Genomic DNA, 19,043 nt, shown 5'->3' on the forward strand with positions numbered 1-19,043 from the left:
AAGTTTAGAAAATAAATATTTATCTGCTCCTGGCTGCCTGTCAAAGATGACAGGAGACAGAGGCAGCAGGACCTAGGGGAAGCCAGCAGGAGTCAAGAGAAAGGCCAGCCCTGCACCACTCCACCCCAATCCCCACCCCACCACCCAGAAGCCTCTGCCTACAGCTACTTTCCCTGAACACGGCTGCTCCAGCACCACATGGCCCCCGGCTGCGTTGCTGGACCATGGGAGCACAGGGCCGCACCAGTACCTTGGGGCCAGGAGCCAGAGGGGTGGGGGGGCGGGGGGGCAAGAGAGAAAGAGAGAGAGTGTGTAGTGAGCGAAGCACACTGTGTGTGCAATGAGGGAAGGAGAGGGAGAGAGTGTGAGTTCGTGGGGTGAGTCCCACAAACACCCCCACCATACACATGCACCCACACCCCCCTCACACTGCCATATACGCAGACCCCCACACCCCCTCACCCACCCCAGCCACCCTCACTCCACACAGTCCCCCATAAACCCCATACCCACCCACACCACACATATCCACACACACATGCTCCCTCACCCCACACCCACGTCCCACACACCTATCCACCCCTCTACAAGCCCCCTATACATACCCACATACCCAAAGCCCCCCACAAACCTATACTCACCCCACATGGCCCTCCCCCCGTATACAAGAGTAAGACTTCATTTTAAGCTATTGTGCAATTACCTCTCCGTACACTACACAAACACACATAAATCAGGACAAAAATATTTTTTTAAGTCAAATTAATGAATGTTGTAGATGTTTGATTTTTAGACTATAATTTGGTATTTTCCTGGTTCTGAAATGGCAAAACCCTTTGCTGAAAGGAGTATATCTGAGAGCAAAGGGAGGGGCTTCTGGTGGCAAAGGTCGGGGGTTAGAGGGCAGGACTTCTGGTCCCAAGATGGTGACCAGGGGCCGGGGCACCTGTTAAGGGGTGGGGCTACCCATGAGGCCCTTGACAGCTTGCTAAAACTTGGTAAGCAGCCCTCCACCTGAAATAAATTGCCCGCCCCTGGGCTATACCCTAAGCTTCCATTAAGAGGAGCCATTTGGTAGAGGTGCACCGATACATTGGTCCAATATTGAATCGGCACCAATATAAAGAAAATTGACTGTATCAGAAATCAACCTGATGTGGCCAATAATTTGGCTGATAAAGACCTGTGCGTGTGTGCAGCCACAGCTCAGCATGTAGGTGGCAAGGAGCACAGCCCAGCAGTTTGGGTGCAGCTGGTAAGTTTGTTGTGGGGGAAGGGGAGGGGGAAGGGAAGGGACATGGGGGGGGCAGATCAAGGCCCCTGCAGTAAGGGAGGAAATGGGGCTGGGGCTGAGGCTGGGGCAGGGCACAGGACGGATTTGCAGCTCAACCAGGGGGCAGCTCCCGCTACTGCACGCACCCTGGGAGGGCATGGTGGGGTGCCTCCGAATCTGTATGAAGCATCTGACAAAAGAAAAGCTCTCAAGAACAAGGAGAAAGGGAATCGTATATCAAGTCTGTTAAGAAATGGTTGAAATGATAAGAGTAATCAAACAGAAGGAGGTCTGTTAATTAAGAAGCCTATTCAAGTTTTTTTAAGAAGTCAACGCAGTTAGTGAAACAAAACAAGTACATATAATTTATTTGCACTTTAGATGCATCTTTTGCTAAAAGTCCCTCACAAAAGGCTACTGAAGGATCAAGAAGAGCAGTCAGGAAGAGAAATACAGAACCGTCATAGGTGAGAAATGAGCTAGAAGAAAGAAAACGGGATAGAAGAAAGTTATCAGTTTTGATGATGAAAGATCTCTGCCCAAGAATCTGTACCAGTCTGTTTACCTCAATATAGTTATTAAATATCCAAAAGTGGGAGTGAACAGTGAAATAACAAAATGTTGCATAACTAAGTTATTCTTTAGGTTTGTAAAATCTAAAGAGAATTGTGAAAATTTTAAGTCCAAAAAGGCAGGCTAACTGGCGATGTGGTGCTACTCCAGTGTTTACAATAGCAAGGAAATGCATTGGGGAAGGAAGAAAGTAGATTTGCAATGTGCTCTGAATTAGCCATAACCACACCAGAAGCAACCATGCTGTATATGCATTACTATGTGCAGCTTAAAATCATTTGCTTGATGGTTGGTATTTGTAAGAAAACCAGGACACTTGGGAGGAGAAGGACTTATACTGAAATGGATGCTACTGCCTACATCTGGAATAATGTGTCCAGTTTTAGTCACCATCCTTGAAACAGTTCATAATAATAACAGAAAAGGTCTAAAGAAGGGCAATGATCAGAAGAACAGAAATACTTGCATCCAGAGAGGCTACAGAGATTAAAGCTGATTTAGACAAGTGGAGATGAATAAAGGCATATAAAAGCAGAGAAAGTACAAAGGGATAAGTATTGAGAAACTAAGCTGAGTATTCTTACTTTTACTAGTACCTGGACCCAGCAAAACTAAAATATATCATATTTAAAACAGAAGAAAACATGAAAAAGGGGATACATATCTGCAGAATGCATTACCACAAAATATTAACTTAAAATACTTTAGCAGAGTTTTTAAAAAAGAAAAGAGAATTTTTCTATGAACAATAAGAATACTCTGCGGTTGCAGTAGAATCATAGAATCAAAGAAAATTAGGGTTGGAAGGGACTTCAGGAGGTTAACTAGTCTAACCCCCTGCTCAAAAGCAGGACCACCCCCAACTATATCATCCCTGCCAAGGCTTTGTCCAGATGGGTCTTAAAAACCTCCAAAGATGGAGATTCCACAACCTCTGGGTAGCCTGTTCCAGTGCTTTACTATGGTCAGAGTGAGAACATTTTTCCTAACATCTATCCTAAACTTCCCTTGCTGCAACTTGAGACCATTGATCCTTGTTCTATGATCTGCCACCACTGAACAGTCTAGATCCATCCCCTTTGGGACCAGCCTTCCGGTAGTTGAAGGCTGCTATTAAATCCCTTCCTTAGTTTTCCCTCCAGTAGACTAAATAAGCCCAGTTCCCTCAGCCTCTCCTCAGAAGTCATGTGTTCCAGTCCCCTAACCATTTTCACTGACCTCTGCTAGACTCTCGCCAATTTGTCTATAACCTTTCTGTGGTAGGGGGCCCAAAACTGGACACAGTACCCCAGATGTGCTGAATAGAAAGAATCACTTCCCTTGATCTACTGGCAACGCTCCTACTAAAGCAGCCCAATATGCCAATAGCCTTCTTTGCAACAATGGCACACTGTTGGCTCCTACTCAGCTTACTGTCCACTGTAACCCCATAGGTCCTTTTCTACAGACCTGCTGCTTAACCAGTTAGTCCTCAGTCTGTACTGGTGCAAGGGAATGCTCCATCCTATAGTGCAGGACTTTGCACTTGTCCTTACTGAGCTTCAAGAGATTTCTTTTGGTTCAATCCTCCAATTTATTGAAGTGTCTCTGAATCCTAGCCCTACCCTCCAATGCATCTACTACTCCCTGCAGCTCAGTGTCATCTGCAAGCTTGCTGAGGGTGCATTCCATTTCATCTTCCAGGTCATTGATGAAGATATTGAACTAAATTGGCCCCAGAGCCAACCCCTAGGGCACTGCATTTGATACCAGCTGCCAACTAGACATCAAGCCATTGATTACTACTAGAGGTACACTGATACATTAGTCCCATATCGGATCAGCTCCGGTATAAGGAAAACTGACAGTATCAGCAATTGGATTTTTTTGGCTGATGTGGCTGATAATGTCCCTGATAAATGCCCTATCCATGCATGCAGCCACAGCGCAGCATGCAGGCAACCAAGCAAGTGTCTGGCTGGTAAGTCTGTTGTGAGGGAAGGGGCTTGGTGGGGGGCAGATTGAGGCCCCAGCAGTGAGGGAGGGAGTGGGACTGGGGCAGGTGTTGCACAGCCGGGGTGGGGCAGGGCACAGGACAGAGCTGCGAGTGGCTTGTCCAGGGAGCACAGGGAGGGGGTGGCAGCTCCCACCACTGGACATGCTCTGGGAGAGTATGGGGGGGGTGGGGTATATGCCCCCAGATCTGCATGTGGGGTGGGGCGGGCTGCCGCTGCAGACTGGGGCCAGGGACGCCGCTGGCACTGGGGGTGGGGTGGGTGGTTACAGTGAATTTTGGGGTGGCTGGATCCTCCCAAAGCCCCACTCCTAGCGCCACTGCCACCTGCCCCAAGCACAGGCTGGCCCAGCCTCTCACCAGGAAGAGCCCAGCCCACACCTGGCCCCAGCTCGCAGCATCAGCCCACCCTCACCCCATGTACAGATCCAGGAGCACATGCCCCCCATGCACTCTCGGGGTGCGTGCAGCTGCAGAAGCCACCACCCTCCTCCCTACACCCCCCCGGACAAGCTGCTCACAGCTCCATCCTGTGCTCCTGACTGTGCAGAGCTTGCCCCTGCCCCAGCCCCACTCCCTCCCTCACCGCAGGGGCTTCGATTGGCATGCCCCCATACTCATGCCCTCCCCCCATGCCCTTTTTCCCACAACAGACTTACCAGCCAGACACTGTTCTCCAAGCTGTCCGGCTGCATATTGGCAATCGTATCCGTCCTGGCCGATATGGCTTGTTAAAAATTGGCCATTGGTATCGGCCCAAAAAATCTCTATCAGCGCACCCCTAATTACTACCCTTTGGGCCCGGCAAGCCAGCTAGTTTTCTATCCACCTTACAGTCCATTCATCCAACCTGTACTTCCTTAGCTTGCTTGCAAGAACATTGTGGGAGACTATATCAAAAGCCTTGCAAATGCCACGGTGCATCACATCCACTGATCTTCCTTCATCCACAGAGTCAGTCATCTCATCATAGAAGGCAATCAGGTTGGTCAGCCATGACTTCCCCTTGGTGAACCCATGCTGACTGTTCCTCATCACCTTCTCTTCCAAGTGCTTAGAAATGGATTCCTCCACACACCACAGACCTGGTCTGTGATTTTTTCAGGGACTGAGGTGAGGCTAACCTAACTGGTCTGTAGTTCCCTGGATTCTCCTTCTTCACATTCTCTGAACATGGACAATGTACTTGTGCTTTTCCAGTCCTCTCCTGATCGCCCATGGGACCTCTCCCAATTGCCACGAGTTTTAAAAAATAATTGCTAATGACTCTGCAATCACACTGGCCAATTCCCTCAGCACCCTCAGGTGCACTGCATCTGGCCCCATGGACTTGTACACATCCAGCTTTTTCTAAATAATCCTAACCTGTTCTTTCACCACTGTTGGTTGCTCACCTCCTCCCCAAACTGTGCTGCCAGGTGCAGTAGTCTGGGAACTGAGCTTGCCTGTGAAAACTGAGGTGAAAAAAGTACTCCAGTCTTTTATCCATCAGGAATTAGGTTGCCTCCACCATTCAGTAAAGGACCTACACTTTCCCTAATCTTCCTCTTGTTGCTGACATACTTGTAAAAACCCTTCCTGACCCCCTTCACATACCCCCTCCTCGCTGCAACTCCAATTGCGCTTTGGCCTTCCTGATTTCATCCCTGCATGCCCATGCAATATTCTTATACTCCTCCCTAGCTGTTTGTCCAAGTTTCCACTTCATGTAAGCTTCCTTTTTGTGTTTTAGCTAATTGAAGAGTTCCCTGTTAAGCCAACCTGGTCTTCTGCTATACTTGCTAGTTTTCCTGCGCATCAGGATGTTTTGTTCCTGTGCCCTCAGTAAGGCTTATTTTGAAGTAAGAGGTGAGAGAGACCTAACTGTGGGCATTTACCACAGACCACCAAACCACAGGGAGGAGCTGGATCTGGAGTTCTCTCAAGAACTGACACAAGCCACGTGCGCAAAGGACTTGGTTGTCATAGATGACTTCAATTACCAGGTCATAGATTGGGAGGAACACTTGGCTAGGTCAGATAGTTGATGCAGCTTCCTGACTGTGATCGACCAGCTCTTTCTGACCCATGAAGTGCAAGGGCCAACCAGAGGTAATGCTCTCCTGAACCTGATCTTGGCCAAGGGAGATGATTTGATATGTGGCTTAAACACTGAGGGCAACCTGGGCGACAGTGACCATGAAATTATCAGGTTCACCGTCCGCCACAAGGTTGACAAATCAACCAGCAGGATTGAAGTCCTGGACTTTGAAAGTGCTGACTTCAACAGACTCAGAGCATTAGTAGGGGAGGAGACAAGGGACCAGGAAGGGAAGGCAAATGGGGTACACGAAGAGTGGTCGTTGCTCAAGGACAAAAGAACACTGTTCCTGCAAAAAGGAAAGGTAGAAGGAGGGATGGCAAGCCCTCCTGGTTTAAAAGGGACATTGCAGTCTTCTTAAAAAAGAAAAAAAGAGGTATATGCACAGTGGAAGCTAGGGACAGTTCTCAGGGAGGACAATACTTTAGTGGCCGCCAGCACTTGTAGGAAATGATCAGGAAAGCCAAGGCAGTGACTGAGTTTAGGTTAGCCATGGGAATCAAAGACAATAAGAAGTCCTTCTTTAGGTATGTAGGCAGTAGAAGGAAAACAAATGGAAGTATGGGACCCCTGCTTAACGGCTCGGGACAGCTGGTAACCGACATTCAGGAAAAAACTGAACTCCTGAATGCCCCCCTTGCTTCGATATTTCACTGGACCATGGGGAAAGTCAAGCAAGATAAAACTCATAGGGGGCATGCCAGGACTGACAGCCTCCCCACTGTGGATGCTGAGTGGGTGCAACACCAACTAGAAAAGCTAGGCATTTATAAGTCACCAGGACCGGACGGACTTTGTCCGAGAGTGCTGAAGGAGTTGGCTGAGGTTATCACAGAACCCCTGGCAAAGCTCTTTCAGAATTCATGGCACACAGGGGAAATCCCTGAGGACTGGAAGAGGGCCAGCATTGTGCCCATCTTCAAGGAGGGGAAGAGGGAGGACCCAAGGCAATTATAGGCCAATCAGCCTAACCTCTATCCCAGGGAAAATCCTGGAAAAGCTTATTAAAGAATCTATGATACACTCGAAGAAGGTAAGATTCTGAACGACCGCCAGCATGGCTTTGTCGCCAGTAGGTCTTGTCTTACCGATCTCATTTCCTTCTACGACCAGGTCTCTTGCCACCTGGACACTGGAGACATGGTAGACGTTACATACCTGGACTTCCAAAAGGCTTTTGATCTAGTATCCTACAATATCCTTGTGGAAAAACTGGAAGATTGTAGGTTCAGCTGCTCTATGGTTCAGTGGGTGGGAAACTGGCTACAAGGGTAGGAACCAGAGAGTTCTCATGAACGGATCCGTGTTGTCCTGGTGCAAAGTGGCCAGTGGAGTCCCTCAGGGGTCTGGGCTTGGACCAGTGCTTTTCAACATCTTTATCAATGACTTGGATGGGGGAGTGAAAAGCTCATTGGCCAAGTTCGTGGATAACACCAAGTTATAGGGCAGCGTGGCCACGCCAGAAAATAGGTTGCTGACACAGGCGGACCTGGACTAGGTAGGGAGTTGGGCAGACTGGAACCAGATGATGTTTAACACTTCCAAGTATAAAGTGCTCCATCTGGGGGCAAATAACCCTCAACATACATACAGGCTTGAAGGTGACAGCCTGACTTGCACCACGTGGATAACACCAAGTTATAGGGCAGCGTGGCCACGCCAGAAAATAGGTTGCTGACACAGGCGGACCTGGACTAGGTAGGGAGTTGGGCAGACTGGAACCAGATGATGTTTAACACTTCCAAGTATAAAGTGCTCCATCTGGGGGCAAATAACCCTCAACATACATACAGGCTTGAAGGTGACAGCCTGACTTGCACCACGGCCGAAAGGGACCTAGGGGTAATGATTGACCATCGCATGAACATGAGAAGTCAGTGCGATGCAGTGGCCATCAGGGCAAACAACACATTGGCATGCATCAACTGATACATCTCATGTAAAACTAAGGAAGTGATACTCTCGCTGTACTCAGCACTGGTCAGACCGCAGTTGTAGTACTGCGTTAAGTTCTGGGTGCCACACCTCAATAAGGACATGGAAAAACTCGAGAGGGTCCAGAGAAGAGCCACCCATATGATCAGGGACTTGCAAGGCAAGCCATATGAGGAAAGGCTGAGAGACCTGGGCCTCTTTAGTCTAAAGAAGAAAAGGTTGAGAGGGGACTTGATGGTGGCTTACCACTATATCAGAGGAGTACATCAGGAGCTCAGTGAACAACTGTTCACTAGGGCACCCCTGGGGAAGACAAGGACCAATGGATATAAACTCCTGGAAGGTCACTTCAGGCTTAATACCAGGAAAAACTCCTTCACAGCCAGGGTGTCCAGACTGTAGAATAAACTCCCTCCAGAGGCAGTGCAGTCAGCTACCCTGTTTTCAAGAGACTGGACAGTCACCTCACTGGGGTCACTTGACCCTAGTTGTCTTTCTGCCTAGAGTGGGGGGGCTGGACCTGATGATCTGCGAGGTCCCTTTCAGCCCCTTACAATCTATAAATGTATGAAGTACAACCAGCTCTCCCGGACTCCTTTCCCCCTCAGACTGGCCTTCCAGGGGAGACTCCGTCAGGGAACTGATGGGCAGGGTAAGTGCTTTTCTGAAGTCCAGCATCCTTAGTCTGCTGCTCTAGTTCCTTCCTGTCCTCAGGATCCTGAACTCAATCATCTCATGGTCCCTGCTGCTCAAGTTGCCATCCACTACTACATTCCCCATCTGTTCTTCCCTGTTTGAGAGCAGCAGGTCAAGAAGAGCATGGCCCCTAGCTGGCCTCTCCAATACCTGCACCAGGAAGTATTCCCCAACACTCTCCAAAACTTACTAGATTGTCTGTACACTGCTGTATTGTCCTCCCAGGAGATGCCAGGGTGATTACAGGCCCTGGATCTCATGGGGGACTTCAATCAGGAAACTTCTACTAGCCAGTCAAAGAAAGTCTCATCCTTCTAGTTTGGTAGTCTATACAAGACACTCACCATGACATCACCCGTGCTACTATTCTCTCTGACCCTAACCCAGAGGCTTTTGACAGGCCTATTTCCAGTTTCATACTGGAGCTCTGAGCAATCATACAACTCTTTTATGTACAACAGAACTCCTCCTGCTCTTCTCTTCTGCCTGTCCTTCCTGAACAATTTATACCTGTCCATGACAGTGCTTCAGTCATGCGAGCTATTTCACCAAGTTTCTGTTATTCCAGTCGCATCACAGTTCTGGGACTGTGCGAGGACTTCCAGTTCCTCTTGCTCATTTCCCAGGCTTTGCGTCTTCATATAAAGACACCTGAGGGAACTAGCCAACTGACCTACTTTCTCAGAAATAATGAAAAGGCCTCCCCTGTTGCCCCCTCCTGCTAGTGCTTCCTCCAGGTCACCCACTTCCCCACTTACCTCAGGGTTTTGGTCTCCATCCCTTGACAAACCTAGTTTAAAGCCCTCCTCACTAGGTTAGCAAGAGCAAAGATACTCTTCCCTCTCTATCAGGTGAATCCCATCTCTTCCTAGGAATCCTTCTTCTTGGAACAACATCCTGTGGTTGAAGAAGCCAAAGTACTGTTGGCGACACCATCTGTGCAGCCATGCATTGATTTGCAGGATGCAGCTCCTCCTGCCCAGGCCCTTCCCCTTGACTGGAAGAATTGAAGAGAACGTCATCTGAGCCTCTGTGCCCTTCACCCTTGCACCAAGAGTCCTGTAATCACTTTTGATCTCTCTGTGGTCACCCCTGGCAGTATCATTGGTGCCCATATGGATGAGCAGCATGGGGTAGTAGTCAGAGGTCTGGATGAGTCTTGGTAATTCCTCTGTGTCATCTAGGATTCTGGCTCTGGGCAAGCAGCAGAACTCCCAAGACAGACAACAGGTCAGGCCAGCAGATGGATGCCTCTGTCCCCTGCAGAAGGGAGTCTCCAACCACCACCATCCATTGCTTCCTCTTACCAAGTTTGGTGGCGCTTCACATCTGAGCTGGCTGGACCACCTTGGGAAAACAGGATAAAGTACAAGTGCTGCACATATGAAGGTTGGTAACCCATCTACTTGCAGATTGGATAAAGGCGACACCAGTGGTGCTTAATCTCTAGCCCACACACCATGTCAGCTAACCCGTGGGATTTTCCACAGATCCAGAAATTTGGCAGCAGGGGGAGTAGTGGCAGCTTTCAGAGCCTAGGCAATTAATGCTGCCACCACTCCCTTGCTGCCAAAATTCCAGACTTGTGGGAAGCCCTGAAGGACACATGATAAGGCCCCACACACCAGACTGTGGCAGCAAAGCTGGATCTGATGAATGAGGTCAACCCACAGGCAGACTGTGCTGGTGTGCAGGGAGGATCAGCACATTGGATCATGCCCACACACTGACCCCACGTTGGATCCAGTGTGTGTGGCCTGCCTCCACGTCACCCCTCTGGCCCATGGGGCCAGACAGTTGAGACCCATTGAGCTAAATATTTTAAATGCCAAAGTTCTGCAACAGCTTTCTGCAGACTACACATGCCCAGTGAGACAGGCAAGCTGCCCCACAGCTTACCTGGACATAATCAAAGTAGCTCTACTAAAGATGTTGTTTTGGCATTTCAGTTTAACTGTTGCCTTAATTTATTTAAGACAGACTGAAATAGGCCTAGTTTAGCATATGTACTCTTTTGTTTCATCTTAACCAGATTAATTTAAAAATCACATTTTTGATTAAACCAATCCAATTTTGTATGTAGGCTTGCCCTAGGAGAGAAAGGACTGGCAGAAGAGACTCAAAAAGTCCTCTGTATGTTTGTCTCCAGTTCTAAAGGAGGAGAGAGGAAGAGGGGTGCCAGAAGTTGATGCATGAGTGGAGGAGGAGTGAAATAACGATAATGAAAACAGATGATCCCAAAACTGGACTACAAAGTAGCATCTCTTCAGAGCCATGCCAAATCCATCACAAAACATTGGAGAGACGTTAAAGAAAAGGGGAGTTTTACAAAGATATCTGACACCATTCTGTGCAACTAGAGGAACTGTGCATTTACTGCAAAGACTAATGTAACACGAGCTGAAAAAATGTCAAGACAGGAAGAAGGTAAGACAAGAAACACTAAATCAGAGACAACAGGAGGAGACTCTACTTGGAAGGTTATAAATGATCTGAGAAAAGTAAGTATGAATTCACATCAAGAAATGGGAAAGAAATCACAGGGAAAAAGCTGACAGGAAACATCATAAGCGTAATAATCCATGATATGGGATTTTGATGTAGGATTATAGAACAGGCTGCTGCATTGTTCAAACAGAAAGAGTGAAGAGCTGTTGTGAATATCAGACCCAGAGGAAAACATTAAATAGGAAGAGGAAGGTGAAAACAGCTATTTTGGCCTATTTTGTTCACTTCATATTAATTATCATAATCATTTCTTGGTACTAGCTATATGACACGACCATATAGAAGGAGAGAACAGGGTGCTATTTCTTAACATATGGGGTGAGCCAAACAATATAAATGTATCACAAATGTAGATCTTTTCATCTCTAGATGTCCAAGTGATTTACAAAGGAAAATGAGCATCACCCTCGTATCCCTTAGGTTTAGTTAAACATGAGAGTTAAGTGACTTACGCAATTCCATGTGCCATGCCAAAAAAAGTGTTATTCCTGCCCTAACTAAACTCAGAGGGGGTATATCTATAGCTAAAACCATGGATGTACTCTATTAATACTATTAAATACAGCTCAGCTGTGTAAATAAAACAGTTGTTTTAGCTGACTCTTCATCATCTATCTGGCACCAGCACCAAACTCTCCTTCATTCCACAAGAAAACGCTCACTAAAACCACTTTGTGCAAGTTTGTCATAGTAAGCCCGCTGCTCATATGTGCTGGGTGGTAGTGTGCATCTGTCACTTTTATTTGTACCTGGCAAATTATACCTATAAACAATTAGGTTGGAAATTGAAAAAAAGTGAAGCTTTGAAGAAAGTTCTCAGACAAGCATTTGCAAGTCAGTATGATCTAATGAGAAAAAGGTAGTGTGTGGGGAATCAAGGGAGACTTGGTTTCCCGTCCCTCTCGAACACTAGCCCGCTGGGTGACCCTGGACAATTCCTCATCTCTAAATCTAGTGATGATGACAATGGCTTTCCTTTGTACAGCACTCCGAGAATAACTGAAAAAGTATCGGAAGTGCTCCCTATGATGATGATTACAACTGTTGCCATTACTAAGGGGGGACACAAGAGATGGGACCTAACTTTATTTTATTCAAGTATTTACCATGCAACAGGGCAGCCATGGCCATCTGTTTAACACTGAGCATATACTCTGTTTCTGCTGTCTTAAATCACAAGGAGAGAAAATACAAGCTTCTGCCTCCAGCTACACAACAGACTCTTTCCAGCCACATTTACAGTACATGGCAGGGGCTTTGCAATCACAAAAGATGACAACTTGAAAAAGAGTGAAAAAAGTTCTGCTTAGGAAGGAGAAATTCTAGTCATAAAATTTATTCTCCAAGATGCCAAAAATAGGTTCTCGGTTTTCCTCTGTATCCAAGCAATTTTAATTTCAGCCTCAAGTGTATAGAATCAGATTTTCTAGAAAACGGAAGCATGAGAGTAGCCAGACAAAGGAATAAGGCACCGTGCACATCAGATGTGTGTTGTGAGAGGACTGCCATAAAAATACTGCACATATGTATGGAAAAAGTACTTGCAGTCAGCCTCCTTTAGTAGCAGCATTAATTTCACTTCAGTACATTGTAAAATAACCCATCATCCTTAAGTAACAGCTATAATCCAAAAGTGCCTTTGGCCCCTAGATGCATTCTGCTTAGACATTTTCACTGAAGGGCTTTCCTTCTCTTAGTTTTGCTGCATTGTCCCAACAGCCTGCAGACATACCTTATCTAGCATGTCCTATCACTAGGACAGAGATAACACTAACCAAGGAAATAGTCAGAAAACTTGTCTAATTAATAATGATCGGCTGAATCTGGTGACAAGAAAAATGAGAAGCAGAGGGCACCTGCTAGAACGTGTTAGCCTCTTCCTTGCCTTCCCTTCCCCCGCCTCCCCATCCCCAAGTAGTACACCAAGCCTGATCTAGAGTAACCCCTGCTATTCCAGGCCTGCAACTCTAATGCCCTCACCCTAGAACAGGGAATGTACTATCAACAGGTCTCCCTCACTTTTCACCCAGAACCAGAAGGTATTAAGTCTACTGCTATTATTACACTGTATTATTCCTCTAGTAATTAGTTGGCTATATTTACAAAAGTCACTTGAGTAGCTCTCAGGACAAATTCCCCAGTGTAGCTTCCTTAGAGGAACATGCAGATTCATCAAAACAAAAATACTCTGAAAACCTGCGACTGCTCCCAGTTATTTAACCAACGCCTGTGCGTATTTGCGGGCCTGCCTTTTGCTCAGTTGGTCAATCCTAGCAGCAGAGTTCCAGGGAGACCAGACCTGAGCTAGATGCCTCTGTATGAACTTTAGACTCCAGGTACGTAGAAAGAACAGCTTTTTACAGAGGAGTCAATAAATTAACCATTCATCTAGTAGCAATGTATCATTTTTGTCACTCATCCTTTCCACCTATACGAGAAATAAATCCTGGCTGCTTTGGAGTGCTAATAGGTGTACTCAGTTACGCACATACTCTCTTTTTGATTGGCTGATAGAGATTCTCTCAATGTTTGTGATTATATAATTCCATTGGCTTCTTTCTGCACACCCGACCTCTCCTCATTTGGAAAAGTGATGCTTCAGATTTCTACAAAATAATCCTGTACAGACACATCTGTACTCTAATACCACATCTTGAAAAGCAGCACAGAACTAGACTTATCCAAGGAGCAAAAGCAAGGAACTTTTTTTGGGGGGGAGGGGGGAACAAGGCTCCTTTTATTGATCCAACTCAACAGACAATAGAAAACAAAACAAGAACAAGCATAGGACCATATCATCAACACAGGAGTGGTGTAAAATGCAAGAGAATACAGAAACATTAATAGGCTTCCTTAGCAGCTCTCAGTCTACCCCATATCCCACTTGCCCTTTCAGAATCCATGGTCAAGAGCTGACAAGTCAGCCTGTGTCCATGGTATGGTCTTGTACTGTTTTCTATCACATGTTGGGTTGGATCAATAAAGATGCTACCCAATTCCTTCCTTTTGCTCCTTGGAAAAATATTGCTCTGTACTGCTTCTCAAGGAATGGTATTAGAATAGAGCTGCCCACCCAACAAGTCTCCCCTTCATGAATCAGAATCTGAGCATAGACCAAAGAAGCCATTAGTCTTTTATCACCTTCCAAGTGAGGAAAAAGAAGTTAGGTAAAAATACGCTATTTTAAAATAAACAATGGCAGATCGGTTTATAGTCAAAGTCTGAGAAAGCTGGATTTTGTTTAATGGGAAGATAGACTGGCTTAGAGCAGGGGTGGGAAAAATAGGCCTTGTGGGCTGGATTTGGCCTGCCAAGTGATTCCATCCAGCCTGCAGTGGGTTCCTCAGCCTGCCTGGCCCAGGGGTGGGAGGCAGGCTGGGCCATGGTACGTGTAGCCAGTCCTGCCAACCCCCAGGTGAAGAGGTGCCGCCTGGTACAGCCTGCCCTATCCCCGTGCGTGGCTCTTTGGCACACTGGGGTAGTCCACGGGGACAGGGGCGGCCAGACTCAGCTTCCCCGCAGCCCCTGCTCCTACCACCCAGGAACAGGTGCATGCCCCATTGCTGCCGGACCCAGGCCCTGCTACCTGGGCACCCTGGACTTGTATGCCCTGCACCTACCACCAGGGGCGCCAGATAGAGAGGTTGAGTTTTCCATGGAGACTGGCTGAGACTCCTGTGGACAGGGCATGCTCAGGCAGGTGAGCACAGCTGGTGTCAGGATCATGGGAGAGTGACAGCATGGAGCCATGGCCTGGGGCAAAGCCATTATCTGCTGCCCTCATGTCCTCTGGGGGACACAATCAGCAGGGACAATGGGGGAGTAGATTACAGCTCTGTCCTGGGCCTGCATTGTCAACACCCTGCGATCCCTGCCCACTTGTCCTACTCCTGGATGCTACTCCCCACACAGAGGGGTCCCAGGCCAGTCTCCATAAAGAACCTTCCCTGCCACTCCTTCTGGCTAGGATAAATTGGAACCTCCCAGGGCCACTCCCTTCCCCTCCTGCTGCATGGTGTAAACAGAGGTGTAATAGAGCTGTGACAGAGGTCCGAGGCTGGGTCAGGATGAACCCCCCGCACTCAAGAGCTCAGCAAAATTCTGTAAGTGGCCCTCCAGCCCAAATAATTGCCTACCTCTGGGTTAGAGTAAAAGTTTAAGGTGTATTAGTAGCTCCCACAGTCACACGTTCACACCTGGTCAGTTAAGTTTAATACAGTATATCATATCTGAAAATAACTACAACAAATCCATCAACTCCCTCATGCACCAATGACCTGCATCTATCTGGCGTATCATGTCCAAGATTTTATGCATCTCATCACCACTGCATCTAAGCATCTTGTTTCTACTAGGATGATCGTAGCTTCTCATTTGATCTAGTAAGCACTTTATTTATCTGAACTGTTTCAGTGTTATCACAAACATATAACATTGACATATTGGATCAGCCAGCATATTATCTAGTTCAGTATCAAGATACTTCAATAGGTGCAAGAAACCCTACAGTAAGTATTCATATCATAACATTACTCAGAAAAAGGAGTCCTCCTAATTCCCAAAAGTTAGAACAGGGGTGGGCAATTATTTTGGGTGGAGGGCCGCTTCATGAGTTTTGGTGAGCCGTCAGGGGCCACAAGGGTAGCCCCACCCCTTGACAGGTGCCCCACCCCCTGGTTGCCATTTTGGTAGTGTAAGTCCCTGGCCTTGCCCCGGAAATACTCCTTTTGGGAAGGGGGTTTGCTGTCTTGGAAGTGATAAAAAACCCAAATTGTATACTAAATATCTAACATCCACAATAACATATTTTATTTTTAAAAGATTTGTCCTGATTTGTGTGCGTTTGTGTGATGTATTATAGCTGAATAGGTGATTGCATAAGAGCTGAAAATTAAGTCTTCCTCTTATATACTGAAAGGGGGTGTGGAAGGGTGTGGGGGGGTGTATGGTGGGGTGTGTGTAGGCAGTAGTGAACAGGGCTCCCCCCAGGAACCCATGGGTGCGCACACGTGGGGTGTGTATGGGGAACGGTCTGGCGGGGTGTGGTACTTCTGGGGTATGTGATTGTGTGTGGGAGGAGAATGTAGTTGTGGGGTTTGTGGGCATGGTGGGGTGTGCATGGGAGTCCCCCCCGACTCCCAAGCCAGTCAGCACCTGCCCTGCCCCACAACAGCCCAGAGCACACATGCCCTGCGGCACCTCCCCACCACTTCCAGCAGCACGCAGCCCCAGTGTGCCCCGCTTGCTCCTGACTGACCCAGGAGGAGTGAATCAGCCAGACGCATGCACAGCCCCAATCCGGCCTGGTCTGCACCACCCGGCCATGGCATATCTTGCTGCTGCCTGGGCACACAGCAGAGCTGGGGTGGGGGGTTCATGCTGGATTGCCTTTCTACGCAGCCGCTGACCCCAGCCCCGCAGTGACCCACGTGCAGCCCCGACCCTACACACCACTTGCTGCAGACTCGCCTGCTCACTCTGAACAGCTGCAGCAACAGCAGCACCAGTGAGGCAGAAGTGTGCTCGGCACAAGGGAAAAGCAGCCCCACTCCTCAGTGCTGCCCAGCACTTCCTGCAGCAGCTGTGCAGAGCCTGCACTGGGCTGCCCCGCGGCTCCTCTGCACTGCCCCACAGGACAGCCCGAAGGTAGTGGTGACAGTGCAGGGAAGCCCAACATGGGCTCTGCATGGCTGCTGCAGGAAGCGCTGGGCATGGGAAAGCTCTGGGCATGCTTTTTTCCTGAGCCAAGCACACTTCTGCCCCACTGGCTCTGCTGTTGCTGCAGGTGTTCAGCATGAGCAGGCGAGTCTGCAGCAGACGCAGGGTGGGTTGGGGCTGTGTGTGTGTCCCTGCCAGTACCATGGGCCTGGAGCCAGCGGCTGCCGCTGTCTGGGCTTCTTAGAAAGGCAGTCCAGCTCAAAGCTGGGGTGCCGCACCGTGGGATGATGCCTGGGCCAGGTAGGACCAAGGGACCTGCTGCAGGCCAGAGAAAGCCCTTCTGTGGGCCGGATCTGACTTGTGGGCCATATTTAGCCCACCCTTGAGTTAGAAGCTACCTTAATTCCTTAGGGGCTGTTGCTTGGGTAATTCTCAATCCCTAATCCCTTTCTGAATCCTAATAAAATCTTGGCTTCAATAACACAGCAATGATTTCCACACAGTAGAAGTGCACGCCAAGCATAATTAATTTCTTTTTACCAGTTTCAAATTTGCTACCTCCCAATCACACGGAGAATAATATTAATTGTCTATTCTTACATCACCACCTGTTAGAGCTTCTTTACAAAGGAGACAGTGATGACTTATTTCAGAAGTAAAGAACAGTCATTTACCCTGCAGGAACTGCGATTCTTTGAGACATTATATTCAATGCCAGTTCCACTGTTGGCGCATATGCACCTCATACACATGAAACTGGAACTTTTTTTTTTTTTTTTTTTTTTTTTTTTTTTTTAATAGCAGCACCCACACACTGCCTCCTCTGAGGGAAGGGGTAACTGCAACCTTCCCTCAGATCCCCCTCATTTCAAGGCCTGAAGTCTACCCAGGCTTAGAAGGACCTTGTTCTTCTTTGGAGTGACAAAATACCTGTCTGAGAAGCCCCTCCTTTTGATTTTTTATGACACCTTCACCATGGCTCTAAATAAATTAAGTTTGTTGTATGGTATCAGGTGTGGGGCTTTAGCTAGGTTGAGAAGACCATCAATTTAAAGAAGGCCAATTCTGGCTGGATCAGTTAAAGTCAAAATACTGACCTCAAGGGACTGCTCTGATGAGCTCTATAACTTATGTTAGTATCTCCAGAGTCTCTAATGTTATGTGGAGCTCTTGGAGTATCTTGAAATTACTCTAGGGAAGAATCAAGGATGCTGCTTTGGGATAATGAGGAGAGCTTTTCTGTTGCTGGTGGCAGTCCAACCACCCATACTTGACAGGTCAAAGATGTTCATAACTGTCATGTACCAAAAAAACGAGTTATCAAGATTTCTAGAGAGTTCTGAGAACTTAACCAGAGCTAAGAACGCATAGGTTAGACATTTGCAAGGTCCTGTCTCACTGCAATGGACAGTAAGAAGAAACAGAGAGGATCTTGGCCACCCAGCCCCCCTCAGACATACAGGGACGCATAAGACAACTCGCTGTATATGCATGGCCTTAACACGCACAGCTATTCAAGAACACCCGGGCTTGTGCATACAAGGTGCCAGTAAACCTATAGATGCATGTGGAGCCACAATGGCACATACATGAAAAACCCTCATTTTAGCAGATCTGTCTTAAAACAGACATTATTCACTCAAAGCACCTCCACACCGCACTGCAGGACAAACATCTAAGTATAGGATACTGTTTCTCTATCCGTCTCCATTATTTTTATTTCACACTCACAGAATCAAGCTATGTTAACTCTGAAGAGCAGTTTGTGCCTCACTCAGCACAAGCCTGTTGAAATTTGTCCATGAACAGCAAGAATTGCCACCTGCCAATTACAGAAGCAAGGAAGGAATTCCAGGCACTGCAGGCACCTCCTACTGGCAGGCATTATGCATATGGAATATAAGGCAGAACATTTTGCAGAGAAGCCTCAGGCAAATGTCATTCTATTTGATCTTAAAAAACAATTCCTGGCATGGAGGAGCTATCCAGGGCTCCAAAACAACCAAAGACAACACTGGGCAACAAAGTAAAAAAAATCCAAATGCAAATCAATCTCTCTTTTACTTCCTTTCAAAGACATTCACAGAGCACTTTTGCACTCTCTCATTTGCCTCCCCATATTTTCCCTTTGAAGCCTGAACATAAACCATGTCCCTCTCTACTGTACTCTTCATTTGAAAAAAGGTCTCTTAACCCAGTGCTCCTGTCTGCATTACTAATGGAACTGGTAAGTATTCCTACTTTCTATGCATGGGTTTTTTTTCCCCTCTTAACATATCAACATCATACTATTCCCTTTCCGTGTCTTCTGTTGCAAGGCCTGGGGC

At 47.4% G+C, this 19,043-nt stretch overlaps 1 protein-coding gene across 3 annotated transcripts in view; it reads right to left on the reverse strand.

Moving 5' to 3' along the window:
• NDST2 (N-deacetylase and N-sulfotransferase 2) overlaps positions 1-19,043 on the reverse strand; it is a 258,226-nt gene that overhangs the window by 213,104 nt on the left and 26,079 nt on the right. The window lies entirely within an intron of this gene.

The sequence above is a fragment of the Alligator sinensis genome, unplaced genomic scaffold (assembly GCF_000455745.1).
Source record: "Alligator sinensis unplaced genomic scaffold, ASM45574v1 scaffold109_1, whole genome shotgun sequence".
Lineage (NCBI taxonomy): Eukaryota > Metazoa > Chordata > Crocodylia > Alligatoridae > Alligator > Alligator sinensis.